General features: G+C 41.9%; 1 protein-coding gene across 4 annotated transcripts in view; it reads right to left on the bottom strand.

Annotated features, from left to right (window-relative positions):
- The window catches only part of LOC147626001 (uncharacterized), an 87,019-nt gene extending 77,014 nt beyond the window's left edge, over nucleotides 1–10,005 (bottom strand). For 2 of the 4 annotated variants that reach the window (XM_086817565.1, XM_086817564.1), the window contains exon 1: nucleotides 9,807–10,005. The gene's annotated coding sequence lies outside the window, so the exon portion shown is untranslated. Of the gene's footprint in view, nucleotides 1–7,207; nucleotides 7,320–7,448; nucleotides 7,552–9,806 lie in introns of those variants that run through there. The other 2 variants (XM_086817567.1, XM_086817566.1) reach the window with 2 other exon arrangements.
- Between the last annotated feature and the right edge of the window lie 11,080 nt (nucleotides 10,006–21,085).

Here is a 21,085-nt window from a genome sequence, read left to right as displayed (position 1 = left end):
AGTTTTCAGTTTTGTGAGCATTGTATATATGGTAGGCAACTACAGTGCCCCCACAAGAAAGCTCTTGGATAGAAAGATGCTCAGTTAGAGCTTGTGCATACAGATGTATGTGAAATGCCTCAGCTTTCTTTGGGAGGGGCAAAATATTTTGTCTTTTATTGATGATGCCACACGCAAGGTGTGGCTCTATCCTCTTCGTTTGAAGAGTGATACATTCTCAGTGTTTGAGAAGTTTGTTGCTCTTGTTGAGAATCAAACTGGCAAAACATTGAAAGCTTTGCGTTCCGACAAAGGTGGAGAGTATATGTCCAAACAGTTTCAGGACTTTTGTGATGCTAAAGGAAACAAGAGGGAGCTCTCTACTCCTTATGATCCTCCACAAAACGGGACAGCAGAGAGGATGAACAGGACCATACAGGAGAAGGTCCGTTCTATGTTGTCACATGCTGCATTACCTCATGGTTTTTGGGCTGAAGCTGTTATGACAGCCGTTCACCTTATAAACAGGTCACCTAACACGAGGCTTGGTGGGAAAGTGCCAGAAGAAGTATGGATAGGGAAGCCTCCGTCATACAAGCACTTTAGAGTGTTTGGTTGCGTTGCGTACGTGCACATACGCAGGGAAATGCGCACCAAACTTGATCCTAAGTCTCACAAATGCATATTCCTAGGATATGGTGACAGAGGTGAAATGGGTATAGACTTTGGGATCCCGTAAATAGAAAGATCATACGCAGCAATGATGTCATTTTTGATGAAGCATGCATGTATAAGGAGCCTGCAAGGCAACAGGAGCCTAGCAGAGTCATCTTTGATGATGATGGACATCATGGACAACAACAAAGGGCTGTAAATCAGCCATTACAGCAGCAAAACCAGCCCTTAAATGGTGCTGAAAATGGTCCAAATGGACAGCCAAAGATGGCAGAAGATATCCCTATGGATATACCACAGTTAGAGGAGATACCGGGCATGATTTTTCAGCCTTATGGCATGGAACAGGAGCCACCAATGGGTGATATGCAGGCTGGACAGCAACCTGCAAATGATGGTCATTGGGTACGGAGGTCCACAAGACCCTCCAGACCCCCTGACAGGTTTGTTCCAGGGGTTGACTACTTGATGCTTACCGACTGTGGGGAGCCCTCATGTTATAAAGAGGCTTTACAGAGGGCAGACAAGGCTCTATGGGAGCGTGCCATGAAGTCAGAGATGGATTCTCTGCATAAAAATGGAACATGGAAGTTGGTGCCTTTGCCTGCAAGCAAGAAGGGTTTTGCCATGCAAATGGGTATACAGGCTCAAAGTTGCACCTGATGCAAAGCCAAGATACAAAGCCAGGTTAGTGGCTAAGGGCTTCAAGTAGGAATATGGTGTGGACTTTGATGAGATCTTCTCTCCAGTGGTCAAAATGACCACACTTAGAGCTGTGTTAGCTTTGGTTGCGCATGATGATCTGGACTTGATTCAGATGGATGTGAAGACTGCTTTTCTTCACGGTGATCTCCATGAGGAGATATATATGCAGCAGCCAGAGGGTTATGCAGTGAGTGGAAAGGAGAAGCTTGTATGCAAGCTGAAAAAGAGTCTTTATGGGCTCAAACAGGCACCAAGGGAATGGTATCATAAATTTGATACATTCATGAAATCCCAGAAATTCAGGAGAAGTGACATAGATCACTGCTTATACACCAAGAAAGCTTTGGATGGCAGTCTATTGATCATCATCTTGTATGTTGATGATATGTTGATTGCCGGGAAATCTCGTAAGGAGATGGATACCTTGAAGCAGAGGCTGCATCAAACCTTTGATATGAAGGATTTGGGTGATGCAAATCACATCTTGGGTATGCGGATACTTCGGGACAGAAATCAGCATGTGTTGTATTTGTCTCAGAAGGAATACATTGGCAAAGTCTTGCAGAGGTTCAATATGGACGGGGGGAAGAAGACTAGTACTCCTTTGCCTCCATATGTGAAACTCAGTGCTATGGACAGCCCACAGTCAAATAGAGACAGGGCTGATATGGCCAAGATTCCGTATGCTTCAGCTTGTGGGGCAGTCTCATGTATGCCATGGTTGCTACTAGGCCGGACATTGCATTTGCAGTGGGAGTGGTTTCTAGATACATGGCCAACCCTGGCACGAAGCATTGGGAAGCAGTGAAAGGTGTCATGAGATACCTGAAGGGCACACAGGATATGTGCATTTGTTTTGGCAAACAGGATGCATTAGTGCATGGTTACACGGATTCGGATTATGCCGATCATCCAGATAACCGGAAGTCTACTACCGGTTATGTGTTTACATTCACAGGAGGTGCTGTGTCATGGATATCCAGGATGCAGAAGTGCACAGCCTTATCTACTACAGAGGCCGAGTATATTGCAGCCACAGAGGCTTGCAAGGAGGCATTATGGCTATCTCGGTTAGTGGTTGATTTGGGCTATACAGGGGATATTCCATTGTTGCATTGTGATAGTCAGAGTGCCATCCAGTTGGCAAAGAACCCTGTCTTTCATGCAAAGACGAAGCATGTGGATGTGAAGTATCACTTCATCAGAGAGGTGATAGAGAACAAGCAAATTCAGCTTGTTAAGATTCATACGGATGACAACCCGGCTGATCTGTTGACGAAGAGTTTGCCTCCGGAGCGGTTTGCTCATTGCAGACACTTGATGGGCATTGGATGAGGCCAGTTTCAGCCTTGATATGGCCTTGTATATTATCATGTACATGCTGATTTTTCTTTTCCTTTACTTAAGGGCACTTTGCCTTTAAGTGGGAGGTTGTTGGGATAAAGGCACTATGCCCACCCTTATAGTGTGTACAAGCCCATAAGTTATAGTACATAGTACACTTAGTACTTTTAATGTACTAAGTGCACTATGTGTACTAGTGCAATATACATGTGTGATAGGGGAGTCACACACTCATGCCTCATGAGTTGACTTATCCCCACAACTCTCTCTCTCTCTCCCTTGTTCTCTCTGTGTATGTCTCCCACATGAATCTCTAAACCCTAATTCTTCTCTCTCCCACACATCCTGCCTTTCTAAACAGTAGTTTGGCATCCAGTGTCGTACCAGATGCACAGAACCACTGACTTCATTCTAGAGGGAGACTCACAGCACGGACTGGCACTGTTTCATGTGCAGGACGATGCACACCTGACCTCGGAGCACTAGAGTGGAACCCTAGCTCACTTGTCTCAGACTGGGCTCACATGGGACCAGTTTTCCACCCCAAGTCGTCCTGCACCTTCTGTACAAATATGTCTACATGGCATCCAAGTGCAGGATGCACGTGACATCCGATGTCTTCTCTGCTTCTACACTGGTCTTCTTTCTGCTCATAGTCACCTCTCATATGAGGGCTCTTGTACATATCTGCACTCACCCTTTTATATATATTCACTCACATATTTCATGCTGTGTGGTTTTACTCTAATCTCTCGTATATCTAGTCCTTCCGTCCTTTTGCCCTCACATCCTCACCCCAAAGGGGTGCCCATCAGCAAGGTACAGTCCCCATGTGGGCTGCCACAAGCCCCATCAAGCCCCGACAATCCCTGCAACCGCCGATAGCCCTGGTCGACTCCAACAGCCCTTCCCAAGGGTCATCAACAGTCCTTCCCACGTCCGTAGCACAGACGACCAGGTAAGAGACCCCCACGCACGCCATCGGCTTCGAGGAGGTAGGTGTTTTTTTTGCATTTAAAAAAACATACCTATTTCTTTTAAAAAAAATAGTGTGCTAATCTCGGCTCGTTTTTTTTTAATCGCAAACATGGATTAAGTATCAACATTTATCTTGTATGTTTCATTTGATGTTATGTCTACTTTGTAAGTATCAACACTTATCTTGTTGTTTTGGTACTTTTAGAATCAAGTGGTTGGTCGGCCGGCAAACGGGAGAAGAGGACATTGCTCGCCGCCATAACACATACTTTCTTTTGGAGAAGCTTGAGCGAGAAGGCGCCAACCTCAATTGGGGGCGCATTGTAGATATGGTAAGTGCGGCAAGCCTTAACCTTATGATTTGTATACTTGCTTTGCCTTGTCATGTTAGATCGTTGTTTTGGTATACCAAAAAAAGCATCTTGTATGGTTTTTACAAGGACCAATGCCTAATCCTAAGTGAGGGCTCCGCATAGAGTTTTAACATGACAACAGTACACACAATGAGCGGGAAACAAGCCCCGCCTCCTTTCAGGAATTTATTCATGAACAATTCAAGGGCTCGCAAGCCAGAATCAATATAACCAATAAATACAAAAGCAAACAAATATGCCAATGTAGAAACCCAAGTTGGAGTCGATGTCAAGGCACGAGATCTCTGATTCCAAGCACACCACGGGGATGACCCACAAGAATCTCTCACCGGGCTAGTATCAGATCCAATATCCAATATCCAAATCCAGTTCCAAGTTCAAGTCTAGATCCAATATCCAAATCCAGTTCCAAGTTCAAGTCTAGATCCAAGTCCAAATCCAGATCCAAGATATCCCCAGGCTTGTACAAGAGGTGCACAGAGACAAGTGTTGACAATGAAGCTTATGATGTTTCGCTAGCAAGTTTGTTGCCCAATCTAGAGTAGTAAACTTATGATGTTTAGCTAGCAAGTTTGTTGCCCAATCTAGTAAACAATCCACAAGTAGCGTCCGTACAATTGAATATGAACCGGAGCTAGTCCATGTGATGACGCAGTAGGGTCTTGTCAGCAGCAAGAAGATACGGCATAGAACAGTTTGTACAACTGAATTCAATCGGTTCAGGTCAGGTGGGGTGTTAAACAGGTACACAACTACTGACGACCGGGTGGTGGTACATTAGCGGTTCAGACAGCAAGCGGCGTTGGCTGGTGACGGCGCTAGCTAGCACTAGCTATGGTGCAGTCAGGCTGGCGGCAACACACAGCACCAAGGTGCAGGCAATGGCAAAGATGGTGCACAGGTGGCGCAGCCAAGTTGCAGCAGCAGATCAGGCGCAGTTGGTGATTGGTGGCAGTGGACAAACACCACCACCAAGTAACTTGAGGTGTAAGGTGGCTGGTGCCATTGGCTGTGCTGGGAGGCGTAGGTAACCAGCAGCAGATCAGGTTGTAGGCGGCGCACAACAAATCAGGCACACAAAGGAGCAGGGTGGCGATGGAGTTTCAGGCCTCAACGATGATGAAGATGATGACGACCACCGCACTTTTGAAGATGATGGTGATGATGAACTCCAATCTCCAATAATCTTGTTGATGAGAAGAAAAGGACTCATGCTTCTTTTATACCAGAGGAGAGCCCTACTTTTTGCCAAAAGCTAGTCAAGCTTTTGCTTTTCTCTTTTTCCCTTTGCTTTTCCTCTTTTATCTTTTAATAATGAAGTATTTTTACTCATCTTTTGTCAAAGTTCTTTTGATTTGCTTTTCTGACTTTAGGGCCTTGCTTTTCGGCCCTAGAGCTACTTTTTGAAAAAGCGGCTTTTAGCTTTTTGGTCCGGCTCAATCTCCTCTTGCTAGTGGTACTCTTGGCTCGCGGTCAACCCTTGGAGGATCCACCAGAGGTGGAAGAGCCAGAACAGATTGTATTTCATTCTATGAGAATTATTCGCTATTGGATGCAAAATGGATGCCAGAGGAGTACTTCAAGGACTATCCAGATATACTTCAAGCTTATGAGGAACCGGTTGGTCCAGATGTATTTAAAGTACAACCATAGACGTCTTGTGAACAAGTCAGATCAGAGAGGGAGGGATTGTACCTCTAGCCCTCTTCATTGTATATATATTGAAATGGAATTGATCATTATTTTGCTTGCATAATGGTTATTTGGACATGCTCTAGTTTGGGTAGCAACGATGTCAGATAGCCCAAGGAGCAAGATTTGTATTTGGGTGACAACGATGCCAAATAACCCAACGAACGAAAATTTGTATTTGGGTGGCAACGATGCCAGATGATCCATTGGACGGCCTTTGTGCAAGATATCTTGGATTTCATCGTCAGGCAGTCATAGCCCAGAAGGCTATTGATAAACAGTGGAGCAGTCATTGCGGCCAGATAGCCCATATGGCTATATTGGATTTCACAGTCAGGCGGTCACTGCGACCACATAGCCCAGATGACTGTATTGGATTTCATAGTTGGGCGGTCAATGCAACCAGATGGCCCAGATAACTATTGATGAACTCTCAGGCAATCCTAGTGACTAGATGGCCTTGAGGATTGACTAAGCGGTTTCCTTCGGGAGCCAGATAGCTCAGCACCGATTTTCGATGAAACCAGACATAACAATCCATGAACAGGAGGGTCATTACTTGTGCTTTTCATCCTGATGTATGTTTCAATTTCTTTGACTTTGCATGTTGTTTTTATGTGTGGACAATGCTTGGATTTATGGCATGTGATAGTCCACTAGGCTCCAGACTACCTCGCCAGTACCTAGAATACCCAGTAGACGCGAATGATGCATACCTGTTTGTTGACTAGCTTCTATCTAGTTTTTGCAGGAGGTAAGTATGCTTTATTTTAACTAATACATTACAGGCTCCTCTCGGGGGTAATCCTATGTATGGTTTCAATAAACTGACATGGAAAGCATTATGTATTCTCTAATGATCTGGAAAGTCCAACCAATAACATACATGGTTTGTCACGATTGTGACTTAATCTCTCTTAATTATCCATAATTACTCTTAATCATTGAAAGGACACCAGTGAAGGGTCACACCCTATCACATGGATCATCACCAAAGGACACGTCTCTTCAAAGGGACACATCTATTGATTAAAGGACACATCTCTACATCCAAAGGACATAACTATTCATTCAAGAGTCACACCTTTTCATCAGGGATGTGCCTCTTCATTTGTACCTCTTCAAGCCCTATTTAACAAGGCCTTGTGTCTCAATGCAATGGCACACAACCTTCCGCTCTAAGCATCTTACTTTTCAATGTTAAGTATTTTAATCATGTCTTAAATCACTAAGTCCTCATAGCGGTATCAGAGCAAACAAGTTCCAACCTGTAGGATGCCCACATCCAAAAAAACCCTAACCCTAACCCTAAAAATCAAAAACCCTAAATCAGAAAATAAACCCTTAAAAATCAGCCACCATAGTAGGGTTTGTATGGAAAAGAGGGAGAGAATGCCCCATTCAATTTTGCCCAATTTTAGCTTCTTCTTTTTTTTTAGATAGCTAGCTGTGAGCCTCACCGGGTGTTCTTACTCTACCCAACTAGTGCCAAAACCCTTCTATAAGCCTTCCCAACCAACCGACAGCAGCCAGAACCCACCAGCATTTTTTTTTTTAAACAAACGACCAACCGACTACTACGACCAGCGAGCATTTTAAAAAAACGACCTCTTCGCCCAGTCTTCACCTACAGCCTGCGCACACATAACCCAACGAGAGAAAAAAAAAAGAATTAGATGTTGTTGTGTCTTCGACACTGACCAGTCCCAGCGATGATCAAGTGTTTCTCTACAACACCAAATTGAAGAAAAATTATGCTGCCTCCCTTCCTTTGCAACACATTTACCAAGCACATCAACAGTGGTTTTTCTCATTCTACACAATAACAAAAAAGACCATACATCAAATGTGCTCCTTCCAGTTTCTCATTTTGTGCCTGTAAAAATACACAAAAAAAAAGTGGTATTTTCGTGTTCAAGAAACCCAACATTTCATTCTTCTCCGAGCATAGCACTCTTCAGGAGCCAACATTACCTTCTACGAGCTGAAGACACCTACTCACATTTACTGGATGCATCTTACCATTTCTAGTGAATCCCCTTTTTACTACAATAGCTTATGGACGAAGGGAGTAACGAGTTCAGTTACGGGAGAGTGTGTGTGTGTGTGTGTGTGTTGTGCCCAAGAGAAAGTGTCCAAATGAGAGCAACTATTTTCAAAAGATGGAGGAGATGTCACTGAATGTGTATTGAGCTCCATAAAATTTGCATACAAGCTTTGGGAATGGGGGATTATCCAATACAAGTTGTGATGGGCACCGAAGGTGTCTAGACTTGGACTAGCGACTTTGTCCTCATGGAACACCCCGTGTTCCTCTGTGGACATTCGGAGACTTGCACATGTGAACAAAGGCTTATGGACTTGAGTATTTATTCGGCATTCACACTTTCATAATGTGGATGGTCAGTTTAATAAAGAGGCTGGACATTTTAGTAATTAGGGTTTTTTTCTATACACCAAGCTAGAGAGATGCATTGAATGCTTTAGGCACTTGTGTACTTATGGAACTGATGGTCATGGCAACTGATCATCGCGACAACAAGCATATGGCAGCCTTGGGTTGGTTCACACAAGAAAATACATCAAGTCATCCTAGAAAGCAAGGTGGAAATGCGGGCAGTCAAGGGGAACGATAATAAGTAAAAAGGGGTATTATTTTAGCAATGTGGATCCATTTGATGGACTAATAAAGTGGGCACCCTGTGAGTAAAATAGATTTCACATTCGTTTATTGTATATAGTAGACATCATGGATTTTGGGCATGGAGAAAGTCATTGGCTTCTACAACATAGATGTCGACTTGCATTTTAATGTGGAAGTCATGGGAATCAACTCATTTGCCTGTGTAGGAGATCTCGGCAACAAGATTGCACCTTCGATTCCAAAGCTCCTCAAGCCTTGTACCAAAAGATTGTGTGAGATGTAAAAAATGTGTTTACAGATAATCATTAACGAGGACTCATCTCATCATCAAAAATCCTTCATGTTTATATGAAGATACGAGACCCAATTCCTAAAAGTGGTCCCTCATCTATGATCTACCCTCATCATCGAGTGTATGGTTGACTATAGATTAACCTTCTCATTGTTTTGTTAATTGTTCTAGCAATACAATTTGAATCTACCAGATTGAAGAACATCTCATGATACCAGTTTGACCACTACAATGGTCTCGAGAAAATTTACAAGCAAATTTGCATATTGCACATGGTGACTCCTCATGCAAAGGTGGCAACCTAATGCAACGTGCTAAAAAATTTATTTGTTCAACATGCAGCTTGAGTGTGTCCACACATCGAGCTTCTCAAGTTCCATGTTTGTAAGGCGGATCTATAGGAACATCAAATGTGATTGAATGTTGACACGCTAATCCAGCAGTGCTTCTAATATGTTAGGGGCGCAGCCACTGAAGTGATACTCCAACTCATGAAATTGCATTGGTGCTAGCAACAAGGAAGATCGTCCATGGCAATGCTTGGCCCTCCTTGACCTCATCATATGTTGCATGCATGTAAAGCTTTTCATTGCACCCCCAAATGACATTCATGGACCTTCATCTCTACAAGATCATATATAGAGGAAATGCTGGGGGTAATGAGTACAGTTTGCGCAGCGATGAACAGCTTACCTGAACAGCTAACCATGTGCGGTACCATCAGATGCCAGATCAAAAGGGTAGATGATTTTTTATGGGCAGAAGCTGAAGATTCCTCATTAATTAAACTAGAAAACAAACAATCCCAGAGCTACATCATAAAATGTAAGCAGTCAAATGTAATCAGCTGGTAAATGGTCACAAGCAAGCTGACAGTAAATACGGTACGCTCACTAATTATGCACATAAATTTACTTTTAAAAAAACAAAGGCAACAATAAAAAACGAAAAAAGATAAAATCACGGCAGCCCTAAGAAGCTGATTCATAGAAAACCTCATCTTCAATTTGTTCACGAAAATTCAAATTGGCGGATCTGTGTAATTCAAGCAGGGAAAAGGAAAAAGGAGAGGGACATCGTAATATAGAGCAATTACTGATATGTAATTGAGCGAGAGCAGTACCTAATACAGTAAAAGAGCTCTTGGCCATCGCTTCCACAATTCAAAGGCTTGACATGGGGCGCTGGAAGACGATATCGTTCGTGGGCAACGCAGAGTCATAAAGTTTAATAAACGCACATGTAGTTGCTGCATATCTTGCTCCTTGGGTTCAAGTCTGTCCGTCAATTGGTCTCTCTAGATCAATAATGTCGACGTATAGCGACTCCCTCTTCGGTTATATATATATATATATATATATATATATATCTTACTATCTGTATAATAAATGGGTACATAAAAGATGCGTCCTCGACAAAGCGGTTGAACCTGCACAAGTAGTAATCACACCAGCTGAGGAGAGTAACACGGACATCAAACATGCTGGTGGCAAAGATCACATAGCAGAGTTACCACTTGAGCCTCTTGTGATGTGCACTCCCCAAATTTCATTTTATATCAAAATTAGAGTGGTTTAAATCACTCGAACAAGGATTAACTAAAGTATAATCAAGATACTAATCACATGATGATTGCATTAATTAAGCTCCTTAAAAGGAGCCAAGGATTGCATGTCTTATAACTCTCAAAGAGCCTTCAACCCCACAAGCTATGTGCAACCTTGTGCCATCGATGTGTCAATAAATGCTCACACTCCATGCGTCACCTTGTGCTACCTTTTTAACCATTGACTTCACTTTTTATAAGTGACCATACAAATCAATCCATGTTATACCCTCACACATTGCTATTTCAACACTCCCCCTCAATGTTATGAGGATCTATCACCTAACTTGCTACACTAAACCTACAGTACTAGTTATATGCTGGTGGAGTGTTCCGTCTCACAGCTTGCCCTATGGTTATAATGTTGGCTTTGACTCATGTGGTGGAGGACGGGGTTACAACTAGAGTGCGACACCATGCACTTTTTCTCTTGTCTACTTTAAGCATCCTTTCATTGCTAGGTGTATTGGCTTGTTCTTTGCTTCAAACTCAGAGGCTTTGAGCTTGGTTTTCTTGTTTGCAAATGACTCAATGACTAATATACTTACTCTACTCAGCTTCACTCACATCACTCTATGCTCTTAGCATATTTGCTCAATAACAATGATCATGAGACTAATAGACACACATACTATCTCTCTCCTTCAAAGCACACCTACTCTCTCTTCTTTTTGTACATCATCCTAGGTACTACTCAACTTCACTCACATCACTTTATGCTCTTAGCATACTTGCTAAATAATAGTGACCATGACTAATGCCATGCACATGACCACACACACACACACTCCTCTGAAGCAAAGCTACTCTCTCTTTTTTTTTTCTCGAGAAAAGATCCTTTCACTAGTTATAATAAAAAACGCCCACTGGGCTACAAAACCCTCTCCTGCTCATAAGAAGGCAGAGCAGAGAGCCAATCAAGGCAGCTAGGGAGAGTCTCCCTAGGTGCAAAAAAGTACAAATAATAGTACAAATAACTGAGAGGCTATATTATACAATAGGAGGGGGGGGAATCCAAACAAGTGGCCTATAGTGCCAGCGGGGGTACCCGCGTGTAGAGTATAGAAGGGGCCGCTGCGCCAAGTGGTGTGGAAGGCCTGGCGCCGCAAGATCACTCGATCCGAGTCGCCCCGGATGCGGTCATACTGTCCTCGCAGAGTGTGAATCAACTCCTGCCAGATCCCCCAAACAGTCTCTCTGCTAGTGGCTCCAGTCTCCAAAGGCCTTGAAACAATGGGCTCTCCAGGTGAACCATATGGTGAGGCTGCTGAGGAGCTCCCATCGTAGATCCCTCTCCTGTGTCCAGCCGCCGACGGACGAGAAATCCGGTGAAGGAACAAGGCGAGACTGGCCCCTAATGAATCTGATGGCCTAGCTATCTTGCTCCGTCTCGTATCCCAAAGCAGGCCCTGATGAAGTCCACCAAGCAGCGGCTCCCCACGTATACATGCCCTCTAGAGAGAGGGGGGCCAAAATGTGCAGCATCCTCAGCCAAATTTGTTGCGCCTGTGGACAGTCCCATAGGCAATGTCTCTATGTCTCCAATGGGTGCCCGCATCGGACGCACGCCGCGAGACGGAAGGCCACTGTAGACAAGCCAGGTGCCATCTGCAGAGCCCCTGTGGGTAGCAAGTCAAAATCCTGCGTGCCTGTCGGCTAGCCCAGAGCCATCCCAGAGCCTGGTCCAAAAATCCTGTGTGCCTGTCGGCTAGCCCAGAGCCTGCTGGTCCAAAAATCCTCTAGGAACTCCTATGAGAGTCCCTCTAGCCGCCAATGCTCCGATGCAGCTGGAGAGACCATCCTCCTCACAGTCAAAATATGCCTCCCCAACCGAACAGTGTACTGGAAAAAAGTGATCTTTGTGGCCTCGGGGAACCCATAAGGATCATGCCACTCGTACTCGCCAGGGTCCCATAGGGGCGCGCAGCATATGCCCATATGTGCCAATCAGAGTCCACATCTGCAGGGTCTGGATCAATATGCCACTTCTGAGAAGCGGCAGCCACTACTCATATCCTCTAAAAGATGCAATCTGCAACCAAAGGAGACTCCGCCTCCACTCTCTGAAGTCTGCCCTCATCATGTATCTCATAGTAGAGGCATCTACCATCCTCAGTGCAAGCTCTGACAGCAATCAGGATCTCCAACTGTGTAAAGGCTCCCATCCACCGTGGGGCCGCTGGCTCGAAAGGCGTGAACCACTCCTCAGTGAGAGTGCCTCTCCTGAATGTCATCCCTTATAATCAGCCCTCCTCTGAAGTGACTCAGCCTCTCCTCCTAGATCTCCTCCCCAGGAGACTGCAAAAGGCCTGCCAATCTCCAAAACTGCATGCTGGGCTTGCCGCCAATGGTCCCTAGGCTAGACGAGGCCGAGAACCCAGCATATGACCCTGCTCTGTGCATACCGCAAGGCTCCAGATCAGCGACTGTCTGGCTCGCTCCTCATCACAAGTGGGAGGTCTAGGAGAAAGCCCCGGTCTCAGTAGCTCCCAAGCTCGCAGGATGCTCAAGGCAAATCTGTCCTCCCATCCTCTACTAAGGCCTGTCCTCCTCATCTCTATGAAGATCCACCGTATCTCTGGTGCCCAAGTGCCCCCTCCTGGGGGAGCTCTAGCCTGCAGAGCCGCCGCTGAAAAAGAAGCTCCTTTCAAGGCTTAGCACCTGGAAGTAGCCCCCAAACAATAAGCTTCCCCAACAAGGCTCTACTCTGATCAACTGGATCTATAATGCCCAAGCCCCCCTGGGCCAGCGGAAGAGTAATAACTACCCAAGCAACCTTAGCCCAGACCGGCTAACCATCCCGTCCAGACCAAAGAAAGTTCCTGATCAGCATCTGTACCTCGCTGATGCAAGAGCTCGAGAAGTTCCAGCAAGACGTGATGTACCACATAGTCGCTAAAAGCACCTGATTTGTCACCACCGCCCTCCTAGCCAAGGATAGCCGAGCTGTACTCCATTATAAAAGCTTCTTCCGAATGCTCAGAAGAAGCGGGGCGATCTGCTGCTCAGGTGACAAATCAAGTCCAATCTGGCATCCTAGATATCGCATTGCTATGCCAGGAGGAATCCATCTAAAACCCGGGTCTTGGCTCCATGCCGGAGTAGGAGCGCTACTGATCCAAAAATCCACTGTCTTGCGCCAATTGATCAATGCTCCCAAAGCCAGACCAAAAACATGTAGCGACTGCTTTTCCCTCTGTAGATTGGCCTCTTGGCCATGTAGAAACAATCCCGTGTCATCACAGCAAACTCAGAATCGAGCAAGTCCTCACCCTGGACTGGGAGCTGGAGTCCTCTCAAACCAACCTCCTCTGGTGTCAGATACATGCTCATAACCTCTGCAAAGAAGAGAAAGAGGAACGGGGCGAGAGGGCATCCCTGACACGGACTGATCTAGTCAACTCAAAACTTGGCCCCATCCTCCTACCATAAACACCTGGCTACGAGCTGTGGAATATAGAGCCGCCACTCCTCGAATCCAGTCTGGCTCAAAACCTAGGCGAAGCATAGTGCCCTCTAGGAAACCCCAATCGACTCTATCGTATGCCTTCTCAAAATCGAGAAGCATCACAACCAAGTCCTCACCGAGAAATCTAGCTCGGCCTCCTCAAGGAAAAGCCACTCTCTCTTATTAACATAGTAACTAGAAATTGAGGCATATGAAAGAGTCCAAAGCCTTGGTGAATCCCTACCACACAGAAGTCGTACTGTGCTTAAGTTAATATGTTTTCTTCTCCAGATGATTGGATAATTTACTTGGCTTTTGGAATTAGTATACACTTATTCTTGATGAAAAATCATATTTAAATATATATTTTCTTTTTTGGAACTATTATGCACTTATTCTTTGTTGAAAATTTTATATTTAAATATTAACTTTCTTTTCATAACTGTTATGCACTTATTCTTGTTGGAACTAGTATGCACTTATTCTTACTAAAAAAAATCATATTTAAATATACACTTTCTTATTATCGATTATGTGTTAGTTCTTTTACACACACACACACACATACTGCAAGTATAACAGTGACATTTGCGCGGTTAAGAGAAAGAGAAATTGCATTACAACTGAAGAGGATGAGATCCAAGTAGCCTTTATTCCTAAGGTGCTATGAAACTGCCAATATGAAGATCAATATGTGGGAGTGTCCATTGATGCTGATAAGAAGTTCTAGTCAGTGTCAAAAGAACCTATGCTTCCCCTCTCTAATGAGCCTGGGGAATTAACATCACTACTAGAAAATTAGAATCATACTTTGATGCTTCCTAGTCCTTGAGGAAACCAATGTGACTAACCCAACAAAGGAGCAAAGGCTGTGAAAGATCCGGATCAAGTTTTAGATATTTAGATTTTTCCATCTACTACTTTACATAATTTAATTTATTATAAGTCTACTACTTTACATACTTTAGTTTACTGCTTTGGAAACCTACACAAGAAGTTTTATCTCATCATTGTAGGAAGAACTTTCATTTCATATTATTTGTATTAGCTTTGGTATTTGGGTCTCTAGAAATAGACTCAAGAATGTTTGTAGGGTTTTTTCATAAATTATAGAGCTTATAATGATGTTACCTATTTTAATATTTTTTGATCACTTGTCAAATAATGTGCATATTTGTGTATAGTGGTAAAATTTGTTCCAAGGAAGCCATTTAAAAGGTCTCTTTCATTCATGAAATTTATAAAATAAAATTTTATTTAAAAAATATTATATTTCTTTAAGTTATATGGACTCCTTCTATGCCATTTGAAGGTCAAGTTATTTTTATATCAAATAATATGAGTTTATAAATCTATGAAGGTTAATCTTGAAAAACGTGCTAAAATTCATGTAGTTTTTTAAATGTACACATGGAATTCTAGATGTGTTTTCAAAAATGTGTATTTTAAAGCTATTTTTGAGCTTTTAAACATTTTGGGAGGGAATCTTTTTAGGTAACCCTCATCAGTTACCTATTTTACCTACAATAGTTTTTGGTGTTGAGTGATCATTAATACATTTGTAAATATGGTGCAAGGTGTGACTAAATGTTGGCAAAGAAACTTCCTCATCTCAAAGAAAAGTTTCTCTTCTCAAATTGAAGATTCAAGGCTACAAGGAGAAGTTATCTTTCTTGATGATGTCTCCTAATTATGCACTTAGATAGGATATATGTCTTATTGGGCAAAGAATGCTTTTTCCACAAGATGGTGATTGCATATCTACAGTCAGAAACTCTATGTAAAAGTCGAGTTTGGATACACGTAACCAAGGTCAAACATATGTATGCATACACTATAGAAGATGAGCTTTCCTCCCCTTAGACTATGTGCACATGTGATTACAAGCCAAATAGACTATTTATCTAGGTTAACCACCAGATCTAAGGTCCAATGGGGGTGGGAGGATGTTTTTTTTTCCTAATGCCCATCAGGCATGTAGGAGAACTCCCCTTGGTGCTTGAGAGGCCTTGGACCAAACCATGCACAAAAAAAATGGCTAGAGCTCCCTAGACCAATGCAAGGTCAGGGGAATTATGGCAACAAGTTTATGGATATAAGGGTGAAAATTAGAAAATAAAAAATCCCCCCCCATCCCCACTAGAGAGGAAGCACCTTGTTGGGGTTAAGTAGTACTTGTTCTATTTTTTGCATTTAGAGCATACAATTTAGATCCTCATTTGTAAAAAATTAGCTTATTTTACCTTATTGGATGACACTACTTTGTCACACATGTCAACCACCAATTTGGCTAAAATAAAACATGCAAGTTGGTTAGCAGATGAGGGTTCCAAGGGGATCATTATTTTCTATGATGCTATTGTTTTAGATTTCGCTATGCCCTCTTTGTTGCAAAGCACTAAGAAGTATGCATTCATGCAAGGAAAATATCATGGATCAAGGCCTATAATGTCAAAGTTACATTATCTTCAAGTAATTTCCTTGAGTGCTACTATCTTTGAGCATCTAATTATTAAGGTAAGACATATAAAAGTGTTTGTAATTGACATTGAGGAATCCATGTATGTGTATGTGGTAAAGGGTGTGAGATGGCTATGGGAAATAATCTACACGTGCATATTTTCAAATTAGATTTGGTCAGGTAGATCATATTATGCATGTAAGCACCTATAGTATGTATATTAGTCCCATATTAGTGTACTTTTAGGCTATATGCAATAACATGTTTATATATCAACCCACTTTAAAAAGGAAGAATGAAAGGAAGTTGTATTAATTTGGTATCTGAGATGTAATCAAGGATGGTGCATTATTTATTAGAAAACTATTTTTTAGAATTTCATATTGAGATAGAAGGCCCCATCTAATATAGACGAGTTACAAACCTTTTTAGGACTTGTAGGGTTCTATCAAAAGTTTATAGGAGCTAGATAACTGTTCCAATGAATTAGCTTAAAGGAAAAGAGAAAAAAATCCGTTGAACTCATGATCAATAAACTAGTTTTGAAAAATTGAAAGTAGCAATAGCTACTGCTCCTATTTTGCAAATAGTTTATCCAAATGAACCATTTGTATTGAAAATAGATGCTAGTAATTTTGATGTAGGAGCAATATTATTGCAAAAGGGAAGGCTAGCTGCATTTGAAAGTAAAAGTTAGACAAAGCTCAAAGTAACTATTCAACTTATGAAAAAGAACTATTTGCAAGTGTGCATGCTCTTAAAAAGTGGCGTCATTATTTGTATGGTGCTAATTTTGAAGTATTGTCTGACCATGAAAATCTTAAATGGTTAAGTACTCAAAAGGAGTAAAATGGTAGGAAGGCTAGATGGGTTGAAATCCTACAAGAGTTTGATTTTTAACTCATATATAGAAAAGAAAAATTTAATTTCGTGTGGTGCTCTAAGTCGAGCACCCATGATAAATGAGTTGAGTTTTACTCAACTAGAAAGTGAATTGTTGGATCACTTAAAAATGTGCTAATAACCCTAGCTATCAAGTAGTTTAGAATTACTTGATTAAAAAAGATAACTCTCAAATAGAGAGTAACGAAAATGCAGGTACTAGTGATAAAAGGGTATCACTTAAAAAAGATTGTGGTTCAAAGGAATCACTTAAAGAAGGGTCAATAAGTGAAAAAGATCATTGGAAAATTTTTTCCAATGATAATGGGCATTTGTTATATAAAGGTCGCATTTGTGTACCCGAAGAAGAAAATATTCGTGAGAATATTTTACTAGAATGTCATGACAATCCAAGTGCGGGGCACCCGAGAATTTTTAAGACGTATGCACTTGTTAAAAGATAGTTTTATTGGGCAGATTTAAAGAAGGACGTCCAAAATTATGTTATAAAATGCCCTAATTGCCAAGTCAATAAAGCTAAGCGCCTAAAAGTAGGTGGAATATTACAACCACTATGAATACCTGAGGGTAAGTGGGAAAGTATTTTTATGGATTTCATAGTGGGACTACCCCAAACAAGTAGAGGGCATGATTCAGTGTGGGACTACCCTGAACAAGTAGAGGGCATGATTTAGTGTGGGTAGTAGTGGATAGGTTAACCAAGTTGGTACAATTCATACCAACTAAAAAAGAAGTAAAAACACCAAAATTGTTTAGAATGTTTATCTATCTATGCAAATTGTATGGATTGCCAACAGATATAGCAAGCGACCGAGATACAAAGTTTACAAGCCATTTTTGGAAAGAAGTGTTCAAAAAGTTGGACACCAAACTTAGTATGAGTACGTCTGAACATCCATAAAGTGATGGGGACAGACAGAAAGGGTTAATCATGTTGAGATGTCAAGCTCAACATGAGCTGATGCTTGTGATATGCTTGGATGATCGTTTTTGCCACTTAACATCAGTGGCGTGTTTGGTAGGATGCTAACATGATAGAGCTTCGTGAGTGATTCTACAGTTGGACTACACTAGCTCTAGTCCACCACTGAGTCATGGCATACTTATCTTGCCAACTCACTCACTAAGCGTGTTCATGTTATGTACCGTATGCACATAGTACTTTAGTACTATGTTGTATTTCCCTTATCTCTTTTGTAGAACCTTTTTGTTGTGAAGAAGAAGAAGAACAAATTTTTAGCCTCTCATCCGTGTGTTCTCTTTTAGGGTTTGTGTGAGTGTGTGTGCTTGCAAGAGCTCAATCTCTCTTTCTCTCTGCATCTTTTCATGGTATTAGAGCCTGGTTCATGCTAAGAAGCTGAGCAGCAAGCAAGAGAAGCATATGAAGCAGCACGAGGGTAAGAGCTTCACCTACTCTTTTCCCTTTGTGTTGGCTACTACACCCTTGTCGAGAGCTCTTTCCCCTTTGTGTTGGCTACTACACCCTTGTCGAGCAGCAAGCAAGAGACGCACATGAAGCAGTACGAGGGTAAGAGCTTCACCTACTCTTTCCCCTTTGTGTTGGCTACTACACCCTTGTCGAGAGCTCTTCGGGAGGCACCAGTAAACAAACTCCGATTGAGAAATAGTCTTTGCAGGAGTGGAGTTGCAGGGCAACTGTACGGTCCTTTGAAAAACATTTTTATCGCTAAAATTGCATTTTGGGCATGTATTGATCTCTATTTTTTAGTTAGCAAAACAAGCATTCGTGTGCATTGTAAGTAAGTTTTGATTCTCTACAGAATTGTGTTTTTGGAACTGTAAGAAGGGAATTTGGTTGTGCAAACACTGTGTTTACTACAAAGAGGTCTTATAGGTGCTATTTGGTGTATGTATGCAAGTTGAGGTCATAGTATGGGTGCAATATAGTACCGCTACGACAAAGACCAACAATTTGTGCAGGTCAAACAAGAGTGCTATTTTTGGTGAGTTTGTGTTGTGGACAAGATGTCAAATGATGGAATTAACCAGATTGTTGCAGAGAAGCTTGACAAGAATAACTTCCATGCTTGGAAGTTTAGATTAACAAGTGATTGGTGGAGTGCAACAACATAACTCTATTCAATTGAACGTCAACCCAATGAATCCATTAGAGATTTTATCCTTCGTATTAAACTCCTGGACTCACGTTGTGAGTCATGGAAAAAATTAAATGATGTTCAATTGAGGAGATGTTCCATGATGGGCTTAAAGAATAATAGCTTACACAACTTGATCATTGTATACAATCCAGAAACATTCGATCAATGTTGTAAAGAAGCAATATGTTTAGATGACATCATGCTAGAAGATGATCATGCTACGAAGGTGTTTCTCATCTAAACCAAGTGAAGAAATGACAAAATAAAGATTGATCTGGGAATTGACATTCCCAGAATTTTATGTAGCCTTGCTTAAAACATTACAACAGACATCTATAAGACAGGATGAAAACCTTCAAAACCAGACATCCTTAATGCCTCTAATAGTGAGGAGCGGAATGCCTTGTGTTCAAAATTAGACATCCTTAATGCCTCTAATAGTGAGGAGCGAAATGCCTTGCGTTGAATGCAATCAATACGACCATCCCAATCCTCATTGTGCATACAAGACACCTGTTCTTCTATACTGCATATATTGTAAAACCTTTAACCATTTTGATAGTAAAAAGTGTCCCGCTTCATCCACAGTGGACTCAAAACCTCCATCTCCCATGCACCAAACAGAAACAGTCCAAAGGGTAGAAACTGCTCATAAAGCAGTTAATCGAACACTTCAGTGTTTCTATTGTCGTGGACCTCACAAGATGGCACACTGTACAGTTTGGAATACTTCCATGCTCATAGTCATCACACTGACACCTTTACGACCAATGTGTGAACGATGTGGCATTGATCACATGTTCCAAGATTGCCCCAGACGAGTTGCTTCAATGCAGCTTGTCTCACAAAATACAACTCTTAACATCTTAAGTGTACAAAACATGCAATTGTCCATAGTGCCCTTGAATGTGCTTACACGCTTACAAGCCAAGGCACGACAAACAATAAAAAAGAATGTAAACAATAATACCTCAAAATGGGTAGAAGAACATGCTTTAAAACAGAACCCAAAAGAAGGAGCAAAACCTTCTAAAACCAAGAAAAAGAAAGGACAAAAAACTATCGAAACCAAGGTCGAGTTAAAAGATAGGAAAAGGAGCCTGCAGAGAGGACAAAGACCCAAAAGGGGACATAAACATGAAAGAGCCAAAAGCTATACATGATGCAGAAGCATCCACCTTAAAGACCACCACATAAACCACAAACACCCATATGTGCGACACAGGATACAAAAACCCCAAAAAAAATGATCTCGTCGCATGGGTAAACATAATGAAAAACTGACAAACCCAAGAAAGTCATAAAATGAAACAAGTTCTAGTACATCACTAAGTGAGGATGAGACAAGTTCTTACTCTTCGCTCAGTGCACTACATAGACCAATAAAGAAATTAGAACCCACCCAACCATCCCAAATGGATAATGATAATCACATGACATATGCGGAACGTAAAAAGCAAGCTTAGGAGAGCATGCTTAGCTTGGTTGAATGTCTTATAGGGTCACCGGTTGTGATTGAACCTCATTATGCCAAACCTAAAATAGCAACCAAGATATAAAGCCTAGAGGAGTATCGCTTTCCCTTTCAAGAGGAAGACATACTCTCTATAGAAGAGTCATTTGAGATAGATTATACGAACTTTAGGCTTCAAAAAGCACGTGAGGAATTTGATAATTTCCTTACAAGATTAAAACAATCTCTCAAAACCTCATTCGGAGGAATGCTCTTCTCTCATGATAAAGCCAGCATCACATCAACACTTGCACCTTTAATGGCTCAACTTGAGTTATACAAGGACATAACAAACTACATAAAACAAAAATGTCAGGATTCATAAGTTTCCAAATAGCCCTCATTAAGAAT

Source organism: Cibotium barometz, chromosome 23, assembly GCF_041138505.1.
Source record: "Cibotium barometz isolate CiBa-2024 chromosome 23, ASM4113850v1, whole genome shotgun sequence".
Taxonomy (NCBI): domain Eukaryota; kingdom Viridiplantae; phylum Streptophyta; class Polypodiopsida; order Cyatheales; family Cibotiaceae; genus Cibotium; species Cibotium barometz.
The sequence above is the reverse complement of the archived record's forward strand: the minus strand, read 5'-3'. Positions and strand labels throughout refer to the sequence as shown.